Source organism: Aquarana catesbeiana, linkage group LG03, assembly GCF_042186555.1.
Source record: "Aquarana catesbeiana isolate 2022-GZ linkage group LG03, ASM4218655v1, whole genome shotgun sequence".
Taxonomy (NCBI): Eukaryota; Metazoa; Chordata; class Amphibia; order Anura; family Ranidae; genus Aquarana; species Aquarana catesbeiana.
In genome coordinates, this window is record NC_133326.1 from 486,381,870 (window position 1) to 486,408,774 (window position 26,905).

Consider the following 26,905-nt stretch of genomic DNA (forward strand, 5'->3'; position numbering starts at 1 on the left):
TCCAGGTAAACAAGACACATAAAATGTGCATAATGTTTCTTTTTGTATCTTTTTATTTGGTTTATCAGAATATTCATAATCTAGCCTTATGCCCCGTACACACGGTCGGATTTTCCAACGGAAAATGTGTGATAGGACCTTGTTGTCGGAAATTCCGATCGAGTGTAGGCTCCATCACACATTTTCCATCGGATTTTCCGACACACAAAGTTTGGGAGCAGGCTATAAAATTTTCCGACAACAAAATCCGTTGTCGGAATTTCCGATCGTGTGTACACAAATCCGACGCACAAAGTGCCACGCATGCTAAGAATAAATAGAGAGATGAAAGCTATTGGCTACTGCCCCGTTTATAGTCCCGACGTACGTGTTTTACGTCACCGCGTTCAGAATGATCGGATTTTCCGACAACTTTGTGTGACCGTGTGTATGCAAGACAAGTTTGAGCCAACATCCGTCGGAAAAAATCCTAGGATTTTGTTTTCGGAATGTCCGATCAATGTCCAACCGTGTGTACAGGGCATTATAGTTTTTTTCTTTAGCAGTTGTAATACAACACTCGAGCATGTGATGACATTTCATAAACTGCGGCCCAGTGAAATAAGTCATGCCTCCTCAATATAATACTTTTTCTTTACACTCAGAGCTGTGACCTAACCAGCAAGGGTAAGAGTGCCCCGGAGCAACTATAGGTGTGTATGTTTGTGTGTTTCACTTGTCACTCGATCTGCTTGTTTTCAATGTTCTGCAAGTTAATCCACTGAAAGTATTTTAAAGGTTACAATTTATTTTTCAACAGGATGATGCCATGTCAAAAACATAAGGGTGAGGGAAATGTTGTGGAACAAAAGGTATGTAAAGGAAATCCTAGATTGCATGGATGAATTGTCTTTACGTATTCACAAGTACAAGCACCGACTAGTCAGTAATATTACCTGATGGTGAATGTTTTGCTACATTATCACAAGCAGAGAAAAAGACAAGCATTTCAGTCAGTTTATATTTAGCAATGGAGATGTATGCCAAAAGGTCGTCATAACTTTACGATTGTATTAAAAAAAAAAAAAAAAAAAAAAAAAGATTTGCCAGCACTCAACCTTTTTAGCAAACAAAAGAGATCCACTTAAACCTTGTTATTAGCATCTGTTATAAAAACAGCTATCAACCGTAGGCATACCAGTTTAATGACCCAGCTTTGCTCATTCTCTGGACTGAATGACGCCCAGTGTAATTCAATCCATTTCCTGTGAGCTCAGGGTGTCAAGGCCATACGCCTCACCCTGGGCACACAGGACAATGCTGCAGACAGAGGTGCCACTGCAATTTGTGGCACGACTTTCTGTAACATTAAGGATCCATGCTTCTCGGGAGAAAAAGGAAGGTGAAAATGATCTGTGACTTTACCAAACTGGACCTAAGATGGCTGGAAAAAAAGATGCTTCAATTGTGGGAGGGCAGGGCGGTTGCGAGTCCAGAGTTGGGCTTTTAAACCTTGAAGGGCATAAAAAAATAGATTTTTGTTAATAAACAATAACAATGAACAAGAGTTATCAGTTCTGGAATTTTTCCACGTGGGGAGCCTATATTTTCAGAAGAAGGGTAGTTGGCTTTGAGACTTGGTACTAGGACTATGTCAGGTCATGTAGCAGTTTGACTGCAAACGGTACAAAGCTCCCCCATGGGTAATATGGAATCAAAGTAGAATATGGACTTTAGGGTAATGAGGTTCCCATAAAATGTCTAAACACTATGTTTTTTTGGTCACTTAAAGTAGAACTAAAGGCAAAACTTGTTTTCACTTTGTATAGAGTAAGGGAGGATTATAACCCCTGTCAGTTTTTTTCACCTTCTGTCTTATTAGGGAGATTTACCCTCACTTCCTATCCCATAGCCGAAACAGGAAGTGAGAGGAAATCCCTCCAAAGTGAGAGAATCCTGTAGTGTCACCAAGATCACTTGAACTAGTGTCACCATTAGAAGATTTCTCCACTATAAGGCCTCATGCACACTGGACGTTTTTACAGCTTCTGTTTTTGGCTTCAGACGTTTTTTCTGCAGTCAATATGCTCCCCAACATGTTAACCTATGTTTCCATGCACACATAGGCTGTTATCAGCAGTTTTGGGCAGGGGCATAATCCAGCTGGAAAAAGAATCCCAGAACTAGTGGGATTTGAGAGGAGTTTTTCAGTTGTAAAAATGCTCTAACTCTGAAAAATGTGTCTATTCTGCATTTATCTTTGTTTTTGAGCCATAAGCTTTTATGGGAGTATAGTTTTGCTAAAAAAAGCGATAGCTAAAAAGCGCCAAAAAGTGCTGAAAAACGCTACTACAGAAACGCTGAAAAAACTTACTCTACAGTTAACATTACTGCTTTTTTTTTTTATAACGTCCAGTGTGCATGAGGCCTGTTGTGGGGACAACCCAAAATGTGGGATTTTTGTTTACTTTCACTTTCAATTATAATGGTAAACAGGACAAACAGAAAGGGTGAATCTCCCTTAGGCCTGGTTCACACTATTATGGGTTTGGCTCCTGCATTTGTGCGGGCACAGCAGCCCATTCATTTAAAGAAGCAAGCTGTATAAGGTATTTACTGGCAAAAAAAAAAAAAAAAATGTTTTACTATCCAAAGTTAAAACAGCAAGGTCAGAAGATTTAATAGATGGAAAGATGAAATAATGACTGAAGGTCTGCTTTAACCACTTCAATACCGGCACTTTCCCCCCTTTCCTGCCCAAGCCAATTTTCATCTTTCAGCACTGTCACTTTTTAAATGACAAAAAAGTGGTTGGACACAGCTGATCACGTGGTAAAGAGCCTCTGACGGAGGCTCTTTACCAAGATCGGTGTTGTGGTGTGTCAGACTGAAACACCGCACCACCGATCGCCGCGCTGCGCGCCACCCCAGACGTGCTATCGTTGCTTATCCTGCTGGACGTCAAGTCAGTATAACTGAACCACTGCCCGGCCGTCATTTTGCTATAGGCCGGACGGGAAGTGGTTAAATTGTAATGCAATATTTAAGCATTTCTCTACAACTTCCAAACTCATTATATACTCCTGGAGTAAAAAAAAATAATCTAATATTATGTTGTTATTATTATTAAGGTTTGAATAAACTCACAGCCACAGATTTAGCTGCTCTGGACGGTCTGAGGAGGCTTGTAGTGCACACTGTGCTCTGGGCAGTGGTCTGAGAGGCCTGTAATGCACAGTGCTCTGGATGGTGGTATGAGGAGGCCTGTAACGCACAGTGCTCTGGACAGTGGTCTGAGGAGGCCTGTAATGCACAGTGCTCTGAACAGTGGTCTGAGGAGGCCTGTAATGCACAGTGCTCGGGACGATGGTCTGAGAGGCCTGTAATGTTGCACAGTGCTCTGGGCGGTGGTCTGAGGAGGCAAAGCTAAACTATTAACATTAAATCGGCTGGGCAGATTGCACACAGGGGAGTGAGCGAGAGCTGAGCGGCGCACACAATAACCTGATAGCTGCCAGGAAGCTATACAATATTATTATTATTATTATTCATGATTTATATAGCGCCAACAGTTTACGCAGCGCTTTAACCCCACACCTACCGTGTGCAATAACCCCACACCTACCGTGTAACCAGCAGTACTATTATATCACAGAAAGAGGGATGTTTCATTCGATCCTCTTCCAGCAGCCTGCACTTCCCATACGCCAGATCACAAAAGTAAACCCTGCTGCTTGTCCAGAGCAGGGCTAAATGTGAAAGAAAACCCCCTGCCCAGCGCTTGGCGCCCGGCACTGCATGTCCCGGGCGTCGGGAGATATGCAGTAATTTAGGAATCCTTGAATAGGCTGTCAAAAGCCCGGGTGCCAGGATGCAATCTCTAGTCGCCATGGCAACCTGCCGCCTGGGATTTGTCGAGCCCTGGTCATAGTAAGTATTAAGGGTGTTATTTTTCACTTTAATTGAATGTAGTCAGCATTGGAGTTAGGTAACTTTCTAATTTTAGTAAAATAAAATTACAAATAATTTGTAAAATAAATTACAAATATAATTGCTACACAGATTATTTTGTAATTAAATGTACCTGCAAATTCACTTTACATTTCTACCTACATCTGATATGATTTTCTGAAACTTCTAGAGATAACTCCAGAGATAAAACGATAATTCTCCCACTCTACAAGACTCTGGTCCGGCCGCACCTGGAGTATGCTGTCCAGTTCTGGTCACCAGTCCTCAGAAGGAATGTACTGGAAATGGAGCGAGTACAAAGAAGGGCAACAAAGCTAATAAAAGGTAAGGAGGATTTTAGTTATGAGCAAAGGTTGCAAGCACTGAACTTATTTTTTCTGGAGAAGGGGATGTGATTTCAATTTACAAATACCGTACTGGTGACCCCACAATAGGGATAAAACTTTTTCCTGGAAGGGAGTTTAACAAGACTCATGGCTACTCATTAAAATTAGAAGAAAAGAGGTTTAACCTTAATTTACGTAGAGGGTTTTTTACTGTAAGAGAGGCGAGGATGTGGAATTCCCTTCCACAGGCGGTGGTCACAGCGGGGAGCATCAAACGTTTCAAAAAACTATTAGATAAGCACCTGAACGACCGCAACATACAGGGATATACAATGTAATCCTGACATATAATCACATACATAGGTTGGACTTGATGGACTTGAGTCTTTTTTCAACCTCACCTACTATGTAACTTCCTAAATGGAAGTGTGCACACAGCTGGACATTAAATCAGAGGCATCCCCTGCAACTGAAGTTGACGTTTTTTTCTACTTTCAAAGACTATACATGGCTGAAGGGATGAAAATAATTTTCTGGTACTAATGACAGAAAAAAATCTTACACCTCCAGTTCTTTGGAGAAAAGACATGGACAGAAAAAGATCAATTTCTTTAGGAAGGAGAAAGGTATGAATTCAATGTATGTAGTTTACCTGGAGGGGGATTATATTTTTCTCAACAAAACTGAAGTTTCACTTTAGTTTATTCATAAAGAACGGATGTGATTACATTGTGAATGCCCAGCTTTCAGCAGGGCTGAGCACCTGGGGCAGTAGGTGAGGAAACTGAGTAGTCAGCTGGGTTACCTTTATATTGGATATGAGCTATAGATAACACAGACTGTAGATTGGGAAAAAAAAAACAAAACATAGAGTGTTGTGGTAAAAAGTATTTTAGATAAAAATGAGGCAGTGCAAAAAAAAATATTAAAAAACAGAAGGGTCTTATACTGTACCTATTATAATGATCTGGACAGTAAGGCCGTGTATACACGACCAGACTTTTTGACCAGACCGAGTCCGGCGGACAATTCGACCGTGTGCGGGCTTCATCGGACCTGCAGCAGACTTTTTCGGCCGAAAATCTGACGGACTTTAGACTTGGAACATGTTTCAAATTTTTCCAACGGACTCGAGTCCGGTCGAAAAGTCCGCTCGTCTGTATGCTAGTCCGATGGACAAAAAACGACGCTAGGGCAGCTATTGGCTACTGGCTATCAACTTCCTTATTTTAGTCCGGTCGTACGTCATCGTGTACCAATTCGTCGGACTTTGGTGTGATCGTGTGTTGGCAAGTCCTTTCGTTGGGAAAGTCCGTCGGAAGTCCGCCGAAAGTCCGACGGATAGACCGTCGGACCAGTCTGGTCAAAAAGTCCGCCCGTGTGTACGCTGCATAACACACCTCCTGTATTAGAGTCATAGGCGTGCGCACAGGGTGTGCTGGATGTGCCTAGGCACACCCTAATCACCACATGCACATTAGCATTATTGTTCTGTGTGTCAGCAGGAAGATGGGAAAGATCTCCATTTTACCGGCTCTGCCATAAGAGAAGTGCTTACATACTTCTCTTTCACCATGCTGGCAGGGAGAGAAGTCCCCCTGCCGGTGCCATATATATGTAGGCACACATGTGTGTTTGAGCTTTGCAGTGCACACCCTAATGCTATAGGCTGCACACACCTATGATTCGAGTGCCACACCTCTTTGGATGAAGGAGCAACACAGGGAGCACAGCAAACAGCAGCATTGTCAGCATGGGGGAAGGTATGGTGTTAAATACACTAACAGATTTAGGCATAGTAACAAATTGAAGCCAAACTCCAGCTCACACTTTGTAAGCAGTTACAGCAAACAGTTTGTTCCTTTTAGGATGAACGTTTTACATAAATAGATAAAAGCTAACGATTGCAAACACCCCTGTCAATGGCAAATGATTTGTCTCATCCTTATAAACTGACACATCTACAGGACAGCTTGTTCTTTTGAAAAACAATAGACTTACTGGTTGGATCACAAGATGAAAATAAAAGGTAGAAAGTCTAAAAAGAAATGAATGCAGCCATCACACCTAAGAATTGGTAAGCTGCAATATAATAAATGTTTGTTTTGGGTTTAATACTGCGTTAATGCTTACTGTGGACTTTCTGCTTTGCTGGTAAGAAAAGTGTTATATGCAGAAGTGCCTTCTGACTTTGTCCTAAAATGACTCTTCATGATACAGACATTATTTCCCATTAACTAGTAATTAAATATAGTAAACTATATTTCACTGTTCTACGTCTGAATTTCCTGTTAAATGGCTGCCAAAAATTAGAGGAAGTACAAAATTAGCACAGGACAACCAATCACAGGTGGTGTCTGGAACTGCGATTATTATATTTGTTTCTGGTCTTAGAAATCCAAGACCTTATAATCATACAAAATTACCTGACCGAATGACACAGGACACATAAAAATAACATTTTCAGTCAATTCACCTTAACAAAGGACTGGCTGGATGAAAGTTATAAGCTCAAATCTGAACTCTAGGCAAACACATAAGTGCACAGATACAATACATATACAGTATAGGAGCTGTTTTAGCTACCAAAGGATAGGCATTTCTGTTCATCCATTTCTGAGGTTCACTTACAGTAGCTCTGCCACACAGCACAGCTCTATCTGGCAGGACAGGAGTGCTGCTTTTTCTCCACTACAATTAAAGTGACACGAAAAAAATATATTCTAGTGTGTAGTCTTAAAGTGGCTCTAAAGTCTAAACATTTTTTTATTTTAATGCATTCCCTGCAGGATCAAGTCCCATTGTCTGTGTCAATGGATGCAGCAGCGGGGCTCAGGAGCAAGCACATAAGAGTGTCCCCATGGGAAGCGGCTTTCCATGGGGGCACTGGACAGATACAAGGGGCCAGGAGCGCTGGTGAGGGACCCAAGAAGAGGAGGTTCACGTTCGTTCTGTGCAATTACATTGCACAAAGCAGGTAAGTATAGACACGTTTGTTTTTTGTTTTTTTTTGTTTATTTACCTTTACAATGTCTTTAACTCAAAAAAGCACCTTCTATTGCTCTCAGCCTCCTCAAAATCTCCAAATTACTTTTTTTAGCTGCTGTGATCTGACTTCCTGTTAGAGGGAGGCTAAGTTTATTCTCCATGGTCTCACTATATGAAGGAACGTAGCTGTCCTCTTCTGTTTGCTCCCGAGATGAGTCAGGACTTTGAACTATGGGATGTGTTGCGTACATAGAGCAGTGCACATGACTGCAACTAGCGGCGGGGAAGAGGAGAGCTTTGGGTGCTCATAGAGCAGGGATATGCAATTAGCGGACCTCCAGCTGTTGCAAAACTACAAGTCTCATCATGCCTCTGCCTCTGGGTGTCATGCTTGTGGCTGTCAGAGTCTTGCTATGGCTCATGGGACTTGTAGTTCTGCAACAGCTGGAGGTCCGCTAATTGCATATCCCTGTCATAGAGGATGTTGCAAGGTGGCAGAAAAATACAGTAAAAGATTAATTTAATAAAATTAGGTTACAAGGCCATTAGTAGTAGATGAGTATGGATTATGTATAGAGAATAATGATATCATTTAGTGTTACTTTCACAGATCTTTATTCGTTTACGAGCGGGTAAAGCTGTGATAAAGCTGCACTAGATTACACCAAAAGTGGTGCATGCACTGCAGTTAGTACTGCAGTACCATGTGATCCGGTACAGGCAAACACACTGCACTTGCGACCTGCTTTTCGGATGTGATTAGGATTATATTGACACCTGAAACAGATCTCAAACCCAGTGTGTTTTGAACATGGTGCAGGAAACGCACACGGAACACAGGTTTCATGCACCGTGTTCTGGTGTGACCGAGCCCTAAAAATGATTTACAGATGAAGGAGTTTAAATGAGTGCTGCTAAGTGTGTGTTTTAAAATCTATACACTTTATGATGCAGGGTGTAGTGGATGCTTGTGGGTGGGTGCAGCGTGGTGTTGAGGCAAAAACAAAGTCCAGGTGTAAAAAATTGTAACTTCTATTGAAGAAAAGGCAAAACAGTTCACAACAAACCCATGGGAGGAGGCCCAACCAGGAACACTCACGGATGCAAACAATGTGTAGCAGAGCAGGTATCAGCGTCTGTCTGGAGAGGTGGAATGCCGCCATTCCATGCCTAAATGGGAAGATGTCCATGGAGATTGTGGAGCCCTAAACTTTCTCTAGTCATCTGGAACCTTTCCCTGCTGCTAAAACTATCCCTGACAGAAGGGTGACCCGTCCCTACACTACCCACATGAGATTGTACATCAAACCCAGGGGCCAGGGTCTTAAATAGACTCCTCCACTCCTAAGATTGCTGCCAAAATCACATGGGTGGCCAGAATCCAATCGAATCGATGCCCCAGCGACTCAGGAAGCCATAGAGGAATCATGTTCCTCTTGACCTCCTCTCCCTCTACACTGTCGCTGCGGCTGAGCGCCACCTGCAGTGGAGACAACAAATTACACCTACCTACACTCTCTATTGAGGACAGCCCATTATTCATAGAACATGTTTTAACATGTACACATAGATACACTGTCAGATCAGAATGGGGCACTAAGGTAATTCGTCAGCTCCAAGTTGCCAGTTTACTGAAGATGTTATCACAGATTTTTATGCTGAGGAGAAATATGGGGCGGAGATATGCGGAGCAGGTGGTGCTGTATACACTCTGCATACCTCTTCAAAATGGCTACTGACGCTATAACACCAAAAGTAAAATTTTAATGAGAGTTAAGGACTGGTCACCCTGTGCACAGAGAACAGTGAAATTTCTCCACCCCAAGCTCGCTTAGCCATGTCTTATTGGACCTTGCTTTGTGCAATAGTGCGCAGTCATGTTGGAACAGGAACTGGCCATCCCCAAACTGTTCCCACAAAGTTGTGGGCATGAAATTGTCCAAAATGTCTTGGTATGCTGACACCTTAAGAGTTCTCTTCACTGGAACTAAGGGGCCAAGCCAACCCCTGAAAAACAACCCCACACCATAATCCCGGCTCCACCAAATGATTTGGAACAGTGCACAAAGCAAGGTCCAAAAAGACATGGATGAGCGAGTATGGGGTGGAGGAACTTGACTGGCCTGCACAAAGTCCTGACCTCAACTTGATAGAACACCTTTGGGATGAATTAGAGTGGAGACTGCAAGCCAGGCCATCTCATCCAACATCAGTGCCTGACCTTACAAATGCGCTTCTAGAAGAGTGGTCAAGCATTCACATAGACACACTCCTAAACCTTGTGGACAGGCTTCTCAGAAGAGTCAAAGCTGTTATAGTTGCAAAGGGTGGGCCAACTCAAGGTAGGTGTCTCAATACTTTTGAATATATATATATATATATATATATATATATATATATATATATATATATATATATATATATATATATTCCTAGAGCGGTATCTCTTCTAGGTAAGAGCAACTAATGCAAGGTCTCTGTGAACAGTTAGTGGGTAGGCAGCTTTTATCTCTAAAGCTTCAGCCAGCTAATGGTGGGGACCAGTCTTTAAGGTGGTGCACATGAGTACAACCTCTTTAAGCTCTGCATGTAGTGATTTTAAAATACTAGGTAAATGGTCATATCCTCTATTCTTAGTCTCTGCTAGCAGTGCTAAAAGTCAATCACAGCAAGTCCCCCCCCCACCTCCTCGCAACATGAGGAAATCCTTCCCTCCACATCCTGAGAAAATACCACTTCTCTCCCCTCCTCTTAACATTCTCTCCTTGGGAATTGTAGTCCATTACTCTAATAATTTTTAATACCAGGATCCTTCATCCAAACTTCATCTCCCACAGTTCAGTGCGGCCTGCACCAAAGTCTCTCAAGTATCCTCATGCCCAATGACTCGCTCTCCTGATTGGATGCTGAATTTGAATAATGTTTTCTTAGTCAGCACAAAAGTCTGGTGGAAGCACTAATAGCAACGGCAACGCAGTGTCCTAAATTTTTCCTATTAGTTACCCAGGTGCCTGGCTACATTTATATTATAGAGAAAGCTAAAAACAAAAAAATTGATGGGAGCACCAAAAAAGTTAGATGGCCAGAAGTAGAGTAGGACTTTCATTCAGAGAATTCTCACTGTTGAAATATCCATATCCAAGTCATAAAAGACTGACTCAACTAGGCTCAACCTACAAATAAAATACTCTTTTCGGGGGACTAATCTTTTAAGTAATATATCCAACGTTTGTTGGGAGTTGCTTGGGATTTAACCTATACACTGTAGCAAGCAGTTGTCAAATGTTAAATTGTGATGGGGTAAAGCCAAGTAGGGAAAATGGTAAGTTGGCAGAGAAGCACTGCCTGGGGCGGCATAATGAGACAAAGTGCCATAGTGTGTAGTCTGGAATTAACCAATATAACACGGATCATCTTAAAATATTTTTTTGTCTTTCTGAATAAAAAAAATGTATTTTTCTGTGACTCTCTGTAACAAATACTCCTCACAATACACAATGTAACAGAATAAAAAAGGCCTTGTATGTCTTGTAAATCTTTGCAGCTCCCAATTTGCAATTCTTATTTTGTTTGTGCTGCTGCAATGTTTATATATTTTTCTATGTGCTTTTCTAATGATATGCAAGCTAGGAATTGTTGTGAACGTACTTTGTGTTTGTTTAACCTGTGAAGAGGACCAGTAACGGTCTCTCAGTAACATTCCCTGTGGCAATGACGGGATTAGCGTATCTAAGGCTAATTGCTGTACTTTTATACTCTTGCTTTTTAATGTCACTCCTGACCTTTTACATTAATCCGCAATGATAGGCACTTCTCGAGCTGTGACCTGAGCTGAACCGTACACCCCAGAGAAAAATGGTCTGATAATAAAGCCACGAAAAAAATGATGAAATGACAGTAAAAATGTTTAACTTTTAAAGGAAAATGATCAAAAAAACATGTTTTGAAATGCCAAACAAAATGTTAAGATAATACGTATTGATTGAACGTAGAGCTTTATTTAATAACATGATGCAAAGGGCAATGACATAAGTCAACCCTCCACCACCCCCCCGGTGGCCAACCAAAAAGCATCTCTCTGTAGCTTGATTATCTGGGGTTGTTTTAGAAAGTATCTGATTGCTTGTTTTAAAGTTTAATATGCATCCTGGTTCCACCAATGCCCCTACATCACAAAGTAACGAAAATATACCGAAAGCTTTTTCTTTTCATTTGTTACCTTACAGGAGAAGTACAGCCAAAGCTTGTTTGGATCAGTCCGTTCTGCACTCCTGTGACCCGTCTTCAGCAGACTGAGGCCCTCTGTTGGCTGGCATCACAAAGCCAATCCAGGCTGGGGAAAGATTGAAACAATATGGTCGGGATCCGCCCACAACCCTGAACCGGCTCTTGGCTCAGCCATTGAGAGCCTGAGCCAGACGCTCCTTCACAGCCCAGCACTCCAGTGAGCACGGGGGGGAGGGCAAAGCAGAGAGCCGTGACTGACAGTCACCAGCTCTCTGCTCACGGAGCCCTGAGAACGGCGGTGTTTGATCACTCGGCTCTCAGTCTAATGCCCCGTACACACGATCGGACATTCCGACAACAAAATCCATGGATTTTTTCTGACGGATGTTGGCTCAAACTTGTCTTGTATACACACGGTCACACAAATCTTGTTGGAAATTCCGAACGTCAAGAACGCAGTGACGTACAACGCGTACGACGAGCCGAGAAAAATGAAGTTCAATGGCCAGTGCGGCTCGTCTGCTTGATTCCGAGCATGCGTGGAACTTTGTGCGTCAGAATTGTGTACACACGATCGGAATTTACGACAACGGATTTTGTTGTCGGAAAATTTGAGATCCAGATCTCAAGTTTCGTGTGACGGAAATTCCAATGGAAAATGTCCGATGGAGCCTACACGCGGTCGGAATTTCCGACAACGCGCTCTCATCAAACATTTTCCATCGGAAAATCCGACCGTGTGTACAGGACATTAGAGCCAGAGGGGAAAGATGCAGCATTAGACTAATGCTGCATCCACCTAGGCAAGTATGATTTTGAAAAAAAAAACATAGTTCTCTTTTAAGATCTAGTGATGCCATTACTGGATCTCTGTGTTTCACTATGCAATGCAGACAGATCGTAGCTGGAGGGAGACAGCAGGGTGCTGTATACAGCTGGAAAAATTACAGCACCCTGCCTCAGCACGCCTCTCAAGATTCTTTAGCCCTGATGCAAGCAGTGGGCTGGCTTTTGGTGAAAGTTATGCAATAATCAAAATGCCTTGATGGGTGGATATCATTCTGGAGTAGTGGGCATTCCTAGTTAGGGTGTATTTACATGCAGACTGCCCTAGGTAATGCCCATATGTGATGTTGTATACAAAAGATAAGCTGCGCTAAGGTGAAAATGTCAATCTGGAGATCATTAATGCATATGAGGTATACTGAAAATACCGCATAAGCGGCTTATCCAGCCACAGCAAGGCACAAATTTGATGTTAAGTCCCTGTAATTGAAAGAGCTAAATGCCAATGAGTGAAAGGGGCAGGCCAGAGACAGTAAGGCTTGGGGATGAAAGACCTAGATGACGTTGGACATCCTCCAGCCAGGAAAAGAGGCAGCTTCAAATGCACACTTTACGAAGCTCACAATTGTTACAGATCCTAGTGATTTGTTATAGTATTTCTATCAAATATTCCAGCCATATTGTAAGATGACACTTACAATATGGCTGGAGTGATTTTGGCCATGCAGCAAATTCACTCTGCCTGTGGCAGACTATTACAGTATGTTGTAAAGTTAACTTATTATCTACAAACTGCTGTTTAAACATTGGAACGGTTGATGTGATTGTTACCTCTGTGAATACCATTCTTTGGGAGAGGTATTCTCACAGAAGAAATTAAATTAAAGCAAGAATTGCTGACAACATATGGTAAAATGATACTCCATAGAGATATAATGAGAGGGGCTAGAGAAAACTTTATTTTGAGAATAAAATGTAAAGTGGTATAGTGTTTCTCCAATGAACAGAAAGTTACAGTGAGCAAATTAAGATTTTAAGTAACAATAGGATTGTGGAGCGTCTTGATGACAGATTGACAGTAAGTCTGCATCACAATAGTGCTATAGAGGAAATATTATGTTCTCCTTGGCACACCAGTATAAATGATCCATGTGTTTATTCTGGTGACGGACTTCCTTGTAGGAGTCATGGAAAAATACAATATTAGGAAACAAAAAAAAAAAGAAAAAGTAAATGTATAAAATATTAGTTTAGCCAGATTATCAGAAAGTTTGTATGTAACTATCTTACAAGGTAATGATTGTGGTTTCAGCTCAGCTATGTGAGCTCTCTAGAGATTTTCCTGGATTTTGATTGGGACAGCACATTGGCTTAGTGGTTAGCACTTCTGTTTTACAGCACAAGGGTCCTCACTTCAAATCCCAATCAGAACCAAAGGTAGGTTCATTGGCCATATTCTGTGTTTGCATGTGAGGCACCATAGACGAGGGAAGGGACTGATATTATGTACACTAGGGATGAGCTTCGAGTTCGAGTCGAACTCATGTTCGACTCGAACATTGGCTGTTCGCAAGTTCACCGAACAGCGAACAATTTGGGGTGTTCGCGGCAAATTCGAATGCCGCGGAACACCCTTTAAAAGTCTATGGGAGAAATCAAAAGTGCTAATTTTAAAGGCTAATATGCAAGTTATTGTCATAAAAAGTGTTTGGGGACCTGGGTCCTGCCCCAGGGGACATGGATCAATGCAAAAAAAAGTTTTAAAAACGGCCGTTTTTTCAGGAGCAGTGATTTTAATAATGCTTAAAGTCAATCAATAAAAGTGTAATATCCCTTTAAATTTCGTACCTGGGGGGTGTCTATAGTGTGCCTGTAAAGGGGCGCATGTTTCCTGTGTTTAGAACAGTCTGACAGCAAAATGACATTTTGAAGGAAAAAACTCATTTAAAACTACCCGCGGCTATTGCATTGCCGACAATACACATAGAAGTTCATTGATAAAAACGGCATGGGAATTCCCCAAAGGGGAACCCCGAACCAAAATTAAAAAAAAAAAATGACGTGGGGGTCCCCCTAAATTCCATACCAGGCCCTTCAGGTCTGGTATGGATATTAAGGGGAACCCCGGCCAAAATTTAAAAAAAAAAATGACGTGGGGTTCCCCCTAAATTCCATACCAGACCCTTCAGGTCTGGTATGGATTTTAAGGGGAACCCCGCACCAAAAAAAAAAAAACGGCGTGGGGTCCCCCCAAAAATCCATACCAGACCCTTATCCGAGCACGCAACCTGGCAGGCCGCAGGAAAAGAGGGGGGGACGAGAGTGCGGCCCCCCCTCCCTCCTGAACCGTACCAGGCCACATGCCCTCAACATTGGGAGGGTGCTTTGGGGTAGCCCCCCAAAACACCTTGTCCCCATGTTGATGAGGACAAGGGCCTCATCCCCACAACCCTGGCCGGTGGTTGTGGGGGTCTGCGGGCGGGGGGCTTATCGGAATCTGGAAGCCCCCTTTAACAAGGTGACCCCCAGATCCCGGCCCCCCCCTGTGTGAAATGGTAAGGAGGTACATAAGTACCCCTACCATTTCACGAAAAAAGTGTCAAAAATGTTAAAAATGACAAGAGACAGTTTTTGACAATTCCTTTATTTAAATGCTTCTTCTATCTTCCTTCATCTTCTGGTTCTTCTGGCTCTTCTGGCTCTTCTGGTTCTTCCTCCGGCGTTCTCGTCCAGCATCTCCTCCGCGGCGTCTTCTATCTTCTTCTCCTCGGGCCGCTCCGCACCCATGGCATGGGGGGGAGGCTCCCGCTCTTCTCTTCTTCTCTTCTTCTCTTCTTCATTTTCTTCTCCGGGCCGCTCCGCAATCCATGCTGGCATGGACGGAGGCTCCCGCTGTGTGACGGCGCTCCTCGTCTGACAGTTCTTAAATAACGGGGGGGCGGGGCCACCCGGTGACCCCGCCCCCCTCTGACGCACGGTGACTTGACGGGACTTCCCTGTGACGTCACGGGGAATGCCACAGGGAAGTCCCGTCAAGTCACCGTGCGCAGAGGGGGGCGGGGTCACCGGGTGGCCCCCCCCCCGTTATTTAAGAACTGTCAGACGAGGAGCACCGTCACACAGCGGGAGCCTCCCTCCATGCCAGCATGGATTGCGGAGCGGCCCGGAGAAGAAAATGAAGAAGAGAAGAAAAGAAGAAGAGAAGAAGAGAAGAAGAGAAGAGCGGGAGCCTCCCCCCCATGCCATGGGTGCGGAGCGGCCCGAGGAGAAGAAGACAGAAGACGCCGCGGAGGAGATGTTGGACGAGAACGCCGGAGGAAGAACCAGAAGAACCAGAAGAGCCAGAAGAACCAGAAGAACCAGAAGATGAAGGAAGATAGAAGAAAGAAGAAGCATTTAAATAAAGGAATTGTCAAAAACTGTCTCTTGTCATTTTTAACATTTTTGACACTTTTTTCGTGAAATGGTAGGGGTACCCCCTTACCATTTCACACAGGGGGGGGCCGGGATCTGGGGGTCACCTTGTTAAAGGGGGCTTCCAGATTCCGATAAGCCCCCCGCCCGCAGACCCCCACAACCACCGGCCAGGGTTGTGGGGATGAGGCCCTTGTCCTCATCAACATGGGGACAAGGTGTTTTGGGGGGCTACCCCAAAGCACCCTCCCAATGTTGAGGGCATGTGGCCTGGTACGGTTCAGGAGGGAGGGGGGGCCGCACTCTCGTCCCCCCCTCTTTTCCTGCGGCCTGCCAGGTTGCGTGCTCGGATAAGGGTCTGGTATGGATTTTTGGGGGGACCCCACGCCGTTTTTTTTTTTTTTGGCGCGGGGTTCCCCTTAAAATCCATACCAGACCTGAAGGGTCTGGTATGGAATTTAGGGGGAACCCCACGTCATTTTTTTTTTTTTTAATTTTGGCCGGGGTTCCCCTTAATATCCATACCAGACCTGAAGGGCCTGGTATGGAATTTAGGAGGACTCCCACGTCATTTTTTTTTTTTAATTTTGGTTCGGGGTTCCCCTTTGGGGAATTCCCATGCCGTTTTTATCAATGAACTTTTATGTGTATTGTCGGACCGGCAATGCAATAGCCGCGGGTAGTTTTAAATGAGTTTTTTCCTTCAAAATGTCATTTTGCTGTCAGACTGTTCTAAACACAGGAAACATGCGCCCCTTTACAGGCATACTATAGACACCCCCCAGGTACGAAATTTAAAGGGATATTACACTTTTATTGTTTGACTTTAAGCATTATTAAAATCACTGCTCCTGAAAAAACGGCCGTTTTTAAAACTTTTTTTTGCATTGATCCATGTCCCCTGGGGCAGGACCCAGGTCCCCAAACACTTTTTATGACAATAACTTGCATATAAGCCTTTAAAATTAGCACTTTTGATTATTCATGTTCGTGTCCCATAGACTTTAACGGTGTTCGCATGTTCGAACGAACTTTTTTCCTGTTCGCATGTTCTGGTGCGAACCGAACAGGGGGGTGTTCGGCTCATCCCTAATGTACACTATGTAAATTGTCAATGCTACATAACTTAAAGTAGAACTATAGGCATAACTTTTTTTTTTTTCATTTTGGATAGAGTAAGGGAGGGTTATAACTCCTATCAAATTATTTTTAGCCACCTGTGCCCCATCGGGGAAATTTCCCTTCACTTCCTGTCCCATAGCCAAACAGGAAGTGAGAGGAAATCCCTGCAAATTAAGGGAATTTTTTGGGGACCCCTAGGTCGCTATAACTAGTGTCCCCATTGGGACATTTCCCCTTTATTATTTTTCTGGGGACAACCCAAAATTTGGAATTTTCTTTTACTTTCACTTTCAATGATAATGGTAAACAGGACAAATAGGAAGGGTGACTCTCCTTAACAGGGGCACAGACAGCAATAAAAATTGACAGGTGTTCCCACCCCTCGCTGCACTATCCAAAACTAAAAAAAAAAAATGTTTGCCTTTAGTTATACTTTAATTCTTTTTATATACCTGTGCTGTGGTCACTCCCTATATATCAATGGAAACAAGCACAAACAAGGAGTAAAGACCAGAAGCGCCGCCGTGGCCTGTGCTTTACCGGCCGGATGTGACACCACTGGAAATCCCCGCCTTCCCCGGATTTACGGTGATGTCACATACAACCAGTGAAGCGCACGCCGTGGCGGCGCTTCCAGTCTGGCATTTCAGGAGTGTAACTTATTTTAATCATAATAAAAGATGGAATTGCGCTATGTAGATCTCTTTATGTTCCTCATTATATGAAATGGTTATCCAACATTAAGCCTGGGTTCACATATATGTGAATTGAATGCAGGTTTCCCCGCATCCAATTAGAATGACAGGCAAGTGTGACCGGCTCTCAATGGAGCCAGTTCACACAGGTCTGGGGCGGCCGGGGTCCAGATTGCAGAAGGGTCCTTGCGTGTTTGGGTCCGCTTCAGGTGCAAATTCAGGCAATAAATCAGACCTGAAATGCACCTGAACTGGTGAACAGACACGCACCTGACCCCAGACACAAACCCACGGCCACACACATATGAACCCGGCCTAAATCCTGCCATTATGCCGGAGGAGCAGAGGAGAATTGAGGAATACAGAACCCGAGACCAGAATTTTCTGATACAAGCGCATAATGACTCTAAACGTTTAGAACTAAACACCGTCGGTGAGTGGGGGCACACAGGAGGGGAGCACGGCACTGCAATTCCCACATCTTGGAGATTTGCACATTTGCACTTTTATTTAACCGCTTCAGCCCCGGAAAATTTTACCCCCTTCCTGACCAGAGCACTTTTTGCAACTCAGCACTGCGTCACTTTAACTGACAATTGCGCAGGATTGCGACGTTACACCAAAACAAAATTGACATCCTCTTTTCCCCACAAATAGAGCTTTCTTTTGGTGGTACAGGTGATACTCGAAAAATTAGAATATCGTGCAAAAGTTAATTTATTTCAACAATGCAACTTAAAACGTGAAACTAATATATGAGGTAGCCTCATTACATGCAAAGAAAGACAGTTCAAGCCGTGATTTGTCATAATTGTGATGATTAGGGCTTACAGCTCATGAAAAGCCTAAATCCACAATCTCAGAAAATTACATGCAATCAATAAAACAAGGATTGTACATAGAACAATATCGGACCTCTGAAAAGTATAACTATGTACTCAGTACTTGGTTTGGGCCCCTTTTGCAGCAATTACCGCCTTAGTGCTGCGTGGCATGGAAGCTATCAGCCTGTGGCACTGCTGAGGTGCTATGGAATACCAGGATGCTTCAATAGTGGCCTATAGCTCTTCTGCATTGTTTGGTCTCATGTCTGTCATCTTTCTCTTGGCAATGCCCCATAGATTCTCTATGGGGTTCAGGTCAGACGAGTTTGATGGCCAATCAAGCACAGTTATCTCGTGGTCATTGAACCAGGTTTTGGTGCTTTTGGCAGTGTGGGCATTTGCCAAGTCTTGCTGGAAAATGAAGTCAGCATCCCCATAGAGCTCGTCTGCAGAAGGAAGCATGAAGTGCTCCAAAATCTCCTGGTAGATGGCTGCGTTGACCCTGGACTTAATGAAGCACAGTGGACCAACCCAGCAGATGACATGGCTTCCCAAATCAACACAGACTGTGGAAACTTCACACTGGACTTCAAGCATCTTGCAGTGTGTGCCTCTCCATTCTTCATCCATACTCTGGGTCCTTGGTTTCCGAATGAGATGCAAAATTTGCTCTCATCAGAAAAGAGGACTTTGGACCACTGAGCAACAGACCAGGTCTGTTTTTCTTTAGCCCAGGTAAGACGTTTCTGATGTTGTTTGTTGTTCAGGAGTGGCTTGACAAGAGGAATACGACATTTGAAGCCCATGTCCAGTATCCGTCTATGTGTGGTGGCTCCTGATGCACTGACTCCAACCTCCTCCACTCCTTGTGAAAGTCCCCAAAACTTTTGAATGGCCTTTTCCTGACAATCCTCTCCAGGCTGCGGTCATCCCTGCTGCTTTGCACCTTTTTCTTCCACACTTTTCCCTTCCACATAACTTTCTATTAATGTGCTTTGATACAGCCCTTTGGGAACATCCAACTTCTTTTGCAATTACCTTTTGAGGCTTTCCCTCCTTATGGAGGGTTCCAATGATGGTTTTCTGCACAACTGTCAGGTCAGTAGTCTACCAGACTGAGAGACCATTTAAAGGCTCAGGATCCCTTTGCAGGTGTTATGGCTTAATTAGCTGATTAGAGAGGGACACTTTCAGCCTAGAATATTGCACCTTTTCACAATATTCTAATTTTCTGAGATTGTGGATTTTGGTTTTTCATGAGCTGTAAGCCATAATCATCACAGTTATGACAAATCACGGCTTGAACTATCTTGCTTTGCATGTAATGAGTCTATCTCATATATTAGTTTCACCTTTTAAGTTGCATTAGTGAAATAAATGAACTTTTATTCTAATTTTTCCAGTATCACCTGTATTTGATCACCTCTGTGGTTTTTATTTATTGCGCTATAAACAAAAAAGAGCGACAATTTTGAAAAAAAAGCAATATAAAAAATCTCCCCAAAATATAAAAAAAAACTATTTTTTTCCTCAGTTTAGGTCGATATGTATTTTTCTACATATTTTTGGCAAAAAAAAAAATTGCAATAAGCGTATATTTATTGGTTTGTGCAAAAGTTATAGCGTCTACAAAATAGGGGATAGATTTATGGCATTTTTATTATTATTTTTTTTTATTAGTAATGGCAGCAATCTGCGATTTTTATCATGACTGCGACATTATGGTGGACACATCGGGCACTTTTGACACTATTTTGGGACCTTTGTCATTTATACAGCGATCAGCTCCATAAAAATGCCCTGATTACTGTGTAAATGACACTGACAGGGAAGGGGTGAAACACTAAGGGGCGATCAAGGGGTTAAGTGTGTCCTATGGAGTGATTCTAACTGTGGGGCGGATGGGCTACCACTGACATGACAGCGATTGCTGATCCTGATGACAGGGAGCAGTAGATCCCTGTCATGTCACTAGGCAGAACAGGGAAATGCCCTGTTTGCATAGGCATCTCCCCGTTCTGCCGCTCCCTGACACGATCGTGGGACACCGGCGGACATCGAGTCAGCGGGACCCGCAGGCACGGTCACGCTAAACGCGATGGGTGCATACGCCCCGCCGGTGGCACGTGCGTACACTAACCCCCGCAAATTAAAGGGGACGTACAGGTACGCCCATTTGCCTATTGCTGCCATTGTGCCGATGTATATCGGCGTGCGGCAGTTGGCAAGTGGTTAAGGACTGCATACATTTTCACTTGGATTGGACTTTTTAAACACATGAATTGTATAGTTGTATATGTAGAATCTATTTAACATGTGTATCTGTATAATGCTACATAACTGCCTGTAAAAAAATAAAAATAAAATTTCAGCAGCCACTTTCTTCTATCAGTTTCCTTTTTGGCTGTCTCTGTCTCACTGGAGAGATTTCCCTTTACTTCTTGTCCTGGCAGCGCAACAGGAAACACAATTTCTGGCTAATGATGTGATTTCCCATCTTAGACAATGGGCACTGGAACATTTATCATTGTTTATTATTGGATCATTTCTCGCTACCTCTTGCTCTGGTGACATCTCTTACATTTTAGATTTCCCCTGCTTTTGCAGAGATAGGGTTTTGGAAGGTTACTGTCTACTTACATTTCAAAAGACTGGAAAATCACCCTCTGTGCTGCAATTATCTGAAGTAAAATTGCACTGAATTCAAATAATGTGTCTTATTGAAGAGTCAAAGTAGAACTGTAGGCAAAACTATTTTTCATTTTCATTTTGCAATACAGTAAGAGAGGGTCATTACCCGTGTCAGTCTATTTTTTGCCATCTGTTTCCCATAGAGGGAGATTTCCCTTCACTTCCTGTCCCATAGCCAAAACGGGAAGTGAGAGGAAATCCCTGCAAATGAAGGGAATCCCTTGGGGACCCCCAGGTCACCAGAACTAGTGTCTGAAAATGTGGTATTTTCTTTCAATTTCACTTTCGATGATAATGGTAAACAGGACACATAGAGAGAGTGAATTCCCTAACGGGGGCACAGACAGCAAACTGACTGTTCTAATCCCTCTCCACTCTATCCAGAGCTAAAAAAAAAAAATGTTGCCTTCAGTTGTACTTTAAATTGGATGGTGCTAAGTCAGCAGGTGCCCATACTGTCTGGACAGATTGGGTCTAAGGAGGTATGTCAATGCATAAAACAGTATTTGAAACAGAAAACTTGGGCATAGAAGGGCTAAATCAGGTCTGCACAACTCTTGGTTTACAGTCTAGGTCATGGTCAATAAACTGCTTCCAAGCCATCTAGCATAGTATAACTGCCTTAACAATACTAAAGAAGTCATCTGCCCTGTGAGCATGGTATACATTAAAAAAGGAAACCAAAGCACAGGTTTTGGTATAAGCAGGCCTTTAGGTTTTCAAAGCTGAGTAATTTTAACCAAATAGAGTAGAAAAAAACCCCCCAAAAAACAGCACAGTATCCAATTTTGGGCTTAAATTAATCTTTCCGTTTGAAGTTGTGTGTTCTTTGCACTAATCTAATAAGACTGAAGAAAATGAAAGTTGTCTGAGTCTTAGCTCAGCACTGCTCAGCCATCTTTGCTCAATCAATCAACTGATCAATAAGTAGGTTAAGCAGTCAATCAATTACGGATTGTTTAACTTTGTAATATGCTTTTAACCAAAATGACCTTCCTTTATTCTTTTAAGGACATACAGAACTTGTATCACCCTGTTACAAGGTGCGAAAATATTCACAAGGCAGTTAAAATGTAACTAGATCTACAGAAGGAGTTACAATGGAACTAAACCGATAAATGTAACAGTTTCCCAAAAAAGTTACATTCAAGGCATTTTGTGAATGATAACTGTCACAGTTGCTTGTGCTCTCAACCAAAATGTTAAGTCATCAAATGACTGGTGTCATAACTGATTGCATGTGCAACACTATGACAATTGCAGGACAAGCTAAAGCTAAGATGGCAGCTTCCTTGGCTGTAAAGGATAGGAGGATATAGTTCCTCCTTAAAGTGAACCTTCCATGAAAGTGAACCTTCCTCTACCCCATTAAGCCATACAAAAGTAAAGTTTTACCAACAAAACAAAACGCCTTATGCCACGTACACACGAACGGACTTTTCGACCGGACTGGTCCGATGGACCGAGTCCGGCGGACAATTCGACCGTGTGTGGGCTTCATCGGACCTGCAGCGGCCTTTTTGGGTAGAAAATCTGACGAACTTTAGATTTGGAACATGTTTCAAATCTTTCCGACGGACTCGAGTCCGGTCGAAAAGTCCGCTCATTTGTATGCTAGTCCGACGGACGAAAACCGGCGCTAGGGCAGCTATTGGCTACTGGCTATCAACTTCCTTATTTTAGTCTGGTGTACGTCATCAAGTACGAATCCATCAGACTTTGGTGTGATCGTGTGTAGGCAAGTCCGTTTGTTTGGAAAGTCTGTCGGAAGTCCGCTGAAAGTCCTTCGGATAGACCGTCGGACCAGTCCCGTCAAAAAGTCCGCTTGTGTGCATTAGTCCTGCTTCTGACACTTCTGGGAGGGGTGGGTGATGTCACAGATAGGTGCACAAATTTCCACGAGAATGTACTCTTGCAATATGTTGAAGCGCATTTTGATATGACCTGCACCTCCCCCTTCTGCATTGGAACGCAGGGCTGAGTTTTTTTTTTCTGGGAAAACTTTATTTTTGTATGACTTTTTAACCAGTTCCAGACCAGCCGCCGCAGTTGCACTGCGGCAAGTTGGCTCCCCTGGGTGAACCGCCATAACTGTACGTCGGCCCTTAAAGACGCTGTAGGAGGCGCGCGCGTCCTCAGCGTGTGTAAATACACAAATCCCAGTTCTCTCAGGAGAGAGGAGACACAATGTGTGTTCATACTAAGTATGAACACCGATCTCGCTCCTCCCCTAGTCAGTCAGACCTCCCCTACAGTTAGAACACACCTAGGGAACACAGTTAACCCCTTGATCTCCCCCTAGTGTTAACCCCTTCCCTGCCCGTGACATTTATACAGTAATCAGTGCATTTTTATAGCACTGATCACTGTATAATTGTCAGTGGTCTCAAAAATGTGTCAGAAGTGTCCAATTTGTCCACCACAATATCGCAGTCCCAATAAAAATCACAGATCACCGCCATTACTAGTAAAACAAATAATAATAATAAAAGTGCCATATCCCCTATTTTGTAGACGCTATAACTTTTGCGCAAATCAATCAATATACGCTTATTGCGATTTTTTTTACCAAAAATATGTAGAAGAATACATATTGGCCTAAACTGAGGAAAATTTTTTTTTTTAAATTTGGGATATTTATTATAGCAAAAAGTAAAAGATATTGTGTTTTTTTTTTTCAAAATTGTTGCTCTTCTTTTGTTTATAACACAAAAAATAAAAAAAACGCAGAGGTGATAATGGTCTGTTTTGGTATTAAATGCAGTTTTCCACTCGTCGCCCTCCTTAATCCTCACGAGATTGTATGCCCCTCTCAAGTCAAGCTTCGTGAAAACCGTTGCTCCCTTGAGGCGGTCAAATGACTCAATGGAATCGGATAGGTATTCCTAATCGTGAAAAGATTAAGAACCCTATAATCAATACAAGGTCTCAGTTCACCACTCTTCTTCTTCACAAAGAAGAAACCAGCACCAGCAGTAGAGGAGGATTTGCGCATGAAACCTGGAGAAAGTGCGTCTGCAACATACTCCTCCATGGCCCTATCCTCCAAGACCAACAAAGGATAAACCCGGCCACGAGGGGGTATGGCACCAGGTTGAAGGTCAATTGTGCAATCATACGACTGGTGTGGAGGCAAACTACCGGCTTGACTTTTGTCAAAGTCATCGCTAAAATCGCGGTACTCCTCCGACAGGGAGGAGAGTGAAGAGGTGCACAGGACCTTGGCTACCTTCTGGAAGCATGTCTTACTGCATTGTGGTGACCATCATGGTGAAGAGCCCCTATGGCCATGAACAATGAAACCGTCTCAGGAGTCACATGGGCAGGCTGTAGAGGTCTCCCGTCAAGAGCCTCAATGGCAAGTGGAGTGTCACGCAGCTGCAGCGGAATCGAGTGCTTCCATACAAAGGCAGCATTAATGAACAGGCCTGCAGCTCCAGAGTCAAATAGAGTCTGTATCTCCACAGACGACTCAGCCCAAGAAAGGGTAGCCAAAACCAGTAGCTTATCCTTCTGGATAACTGGGGACAAAACAACGCCACCTAAGGTCCGTCAGTGACAGGAACTCAAGGTTCAGGCGTTACCTGGACGGGTAGGACAAGACTTCAAAAAGTGACCTGCCTGGCCACAATAAAGGCACAATCTCTCCCTACTCCTAAGGGTTCTCTCATCCGCAGAGAGATGCATGAAGCCTGAGTACATGGGTTCATTTTCACAGACCGACTCGGTACCAGAAGGCATGGGAAGTGAGGGGGGCAAGGGTGGGACTGCAAAGTTCGGAGACAAATGTACAGGAGGCTTCCACAAGCGCTCCTTAAAAGGAAGTCTTTCTCTGATTCTGGAGTCAATGAAGATGGAAAACGTGATCAACTTCTCCAGCTCAGTGGGTATATCTTGGGCTGCTATCTCATCCTTGATGGTATTCGGGAGACCATAAGAAAAAGCAGCTACGAGGGCCAAGCAACCTCTGCTGCCAGAGTACGGAATTCAATGGCATAATCGGCAACAGTTCTTATACTCTGCTTGATGGACACGAGGCACTTGGCAGCAGAAGCGGAGCATGCGGGAACGTCAAATACCCTTTTAAAAGAAGCCACAAACTCTGGGAAACTCAAGACAACAGGTTTTTGCGTCTCCCATAAAAGGTTTGCCCAGGTCAAGGCTCTCTCAGAAAGCAAAGATATCACGAAACCTACTTTGCATCTGTTCATGGGAAATGCCTGGGGCAGCATCTAAAAGTATATCTCAGCCTGGTTGAGAAACCCCCTGCATTGGACAGGATCACCCCCAAATCGATGGGGAAGTGGAGCGAAACCAGACATTCCTCTTATAGAGATAATACTCAAGGCGGGTGCGTGCACAGAGACTGGAGCAGCAGCAGGGATGGCCTGCAACACAGGTTGTACCAGAGCAGCCACAGTGGGAGATTCCAGGTGAGCCGTGCGACTCAGGAGCGTTTGTAACGCCATGGCAAACTGATCCATGCGGTGATCCTGCTTATCCAATCTGGAAAAAATATTACCAACAAGTGGTTTGGGGGGGGGGGGGGTTTCACTTTAAACTTTGCTTCACATAAAAACTACACAGTTGATATAATAGCAGTACAAGGCATATTGTGATTTAATATTATTAAAATAACCTTTCTATTTCAATCTGCAGTTGCTGTGATTGTCTTAAACTGCCAAAAAATGTAAAGGTCACTTCCTTCCAACAATGGCAATCAAGGGAAATTCTGTACACTGTCTGTTTATAATGTATGTGATTGCCTCACTGCTTTTGTTAGAGATGTATGCAAAGCTTGAAGTCAAATTACAAACACTCCCAGCAATAGGACTTTCATATTTGCTTTGATATGTTAAAAGGTCCTTCAGTCAAAAGGGATGGCACAGTGTTTGTGCAGATAGTGTCCCTGCCTACAGTAAAACCCAAGGCCTCAGTGCTGCAATGCAAGCCCACAAACCTCGCAGCTAGCATACCCCCCTAACCTTATACAGTACCCATTATTAATCAGGCTAATCAATTCATTATTCCTTAACAAAATTATACTGCAGTAACATTCTAATCTACAGAACTATGAGAGAGGAACTAGGAAATGGCCAATTTTAATTCAGTTGCTTGAAATTACAGGTCATTGCCTTGCATTAGTCTGTTCTTTCTTCTTCATCAAAATGGGAGATTTTCTAAAATCACTTGTGATGGGATTACATAAAAAAGGGAGTTTATGTATAAAAGGAAGTTACAGAATTCTAATTAACTGCTTCTTGGAGTCCTACAGGCAATACATCAAAACTAGCACCAGTAGGCACCTTGTCATTATGCAGACAATAAAGGAGTCACTTATATTATGCATTCTTTATTGTCAATCGAGGTCTGTTTATTGATGTATTACAGCAGCAGAGCTATCGATGCGATAAACGGCACCAACTGTCTAATCAATTTCCTGTTTGTCTTTGTTTTAACTGGCAGGAAGAAGAATGAAAAAGATTCAGTTGGTTTTGGATCAGTAAGTGACACAGGTATATTCGATATAAGCATTTCAGAAGGATCAATAGGGGAGATTTAATGATTGCATTGTTCTAATCACTGGCGGATATTCCTGAGATGTCTTTGATATATCACATTTGCATATTAAGTGATGCCTGAGCTATGCATTGTAATGTAAGAATTAAATTGATCTAAGTGATAAAATTAGAATTCTGATGTTAAAAGAGAACTACAATCAGAATAAAAATCACCAGTAAACTCATAAAATATCAGATTGTCTGTATTTGTTTCCTTTTCTGATCGCAAATGAATCTATTGCAAGCAACTTCTTCCAATCAATAGAAGCGTGTTAGTTAGAAATTATCTGCAGGAAGGGAGGTGTTCAGTAATCAAGCAC

The 26,905-nt window shown here is 43.1% G+C and overlaps 2 long non-coding RNA genes across 2 annotated transcripts in view; one reads left to right on the forward strand and one right to left on the reverse strand.

Annotated features, from left to right (window-relative positions):
* The window catches only part of LOC141134597 (uncharacterized), a 159,818-nt gene that overhangs the window by 60,639 nt on the left and 72,274 nt on the right, over positions 1 to 26,905 (reverse strand). The window lies entirely within an intron of this gene.
* On the forward strand, positions 573 to 26,642 carry LOC141134596 (uncharacterized). Its single transcript, XR_012243227.1, has 4 exons — positions 573 to 692; positions 800 to 851; positions 4,121 to 4,275; positions 26,491 to 26,642. It is a non-coding gene; the product is annotated as an uncharacterized lncRNA (long non-coding RNA).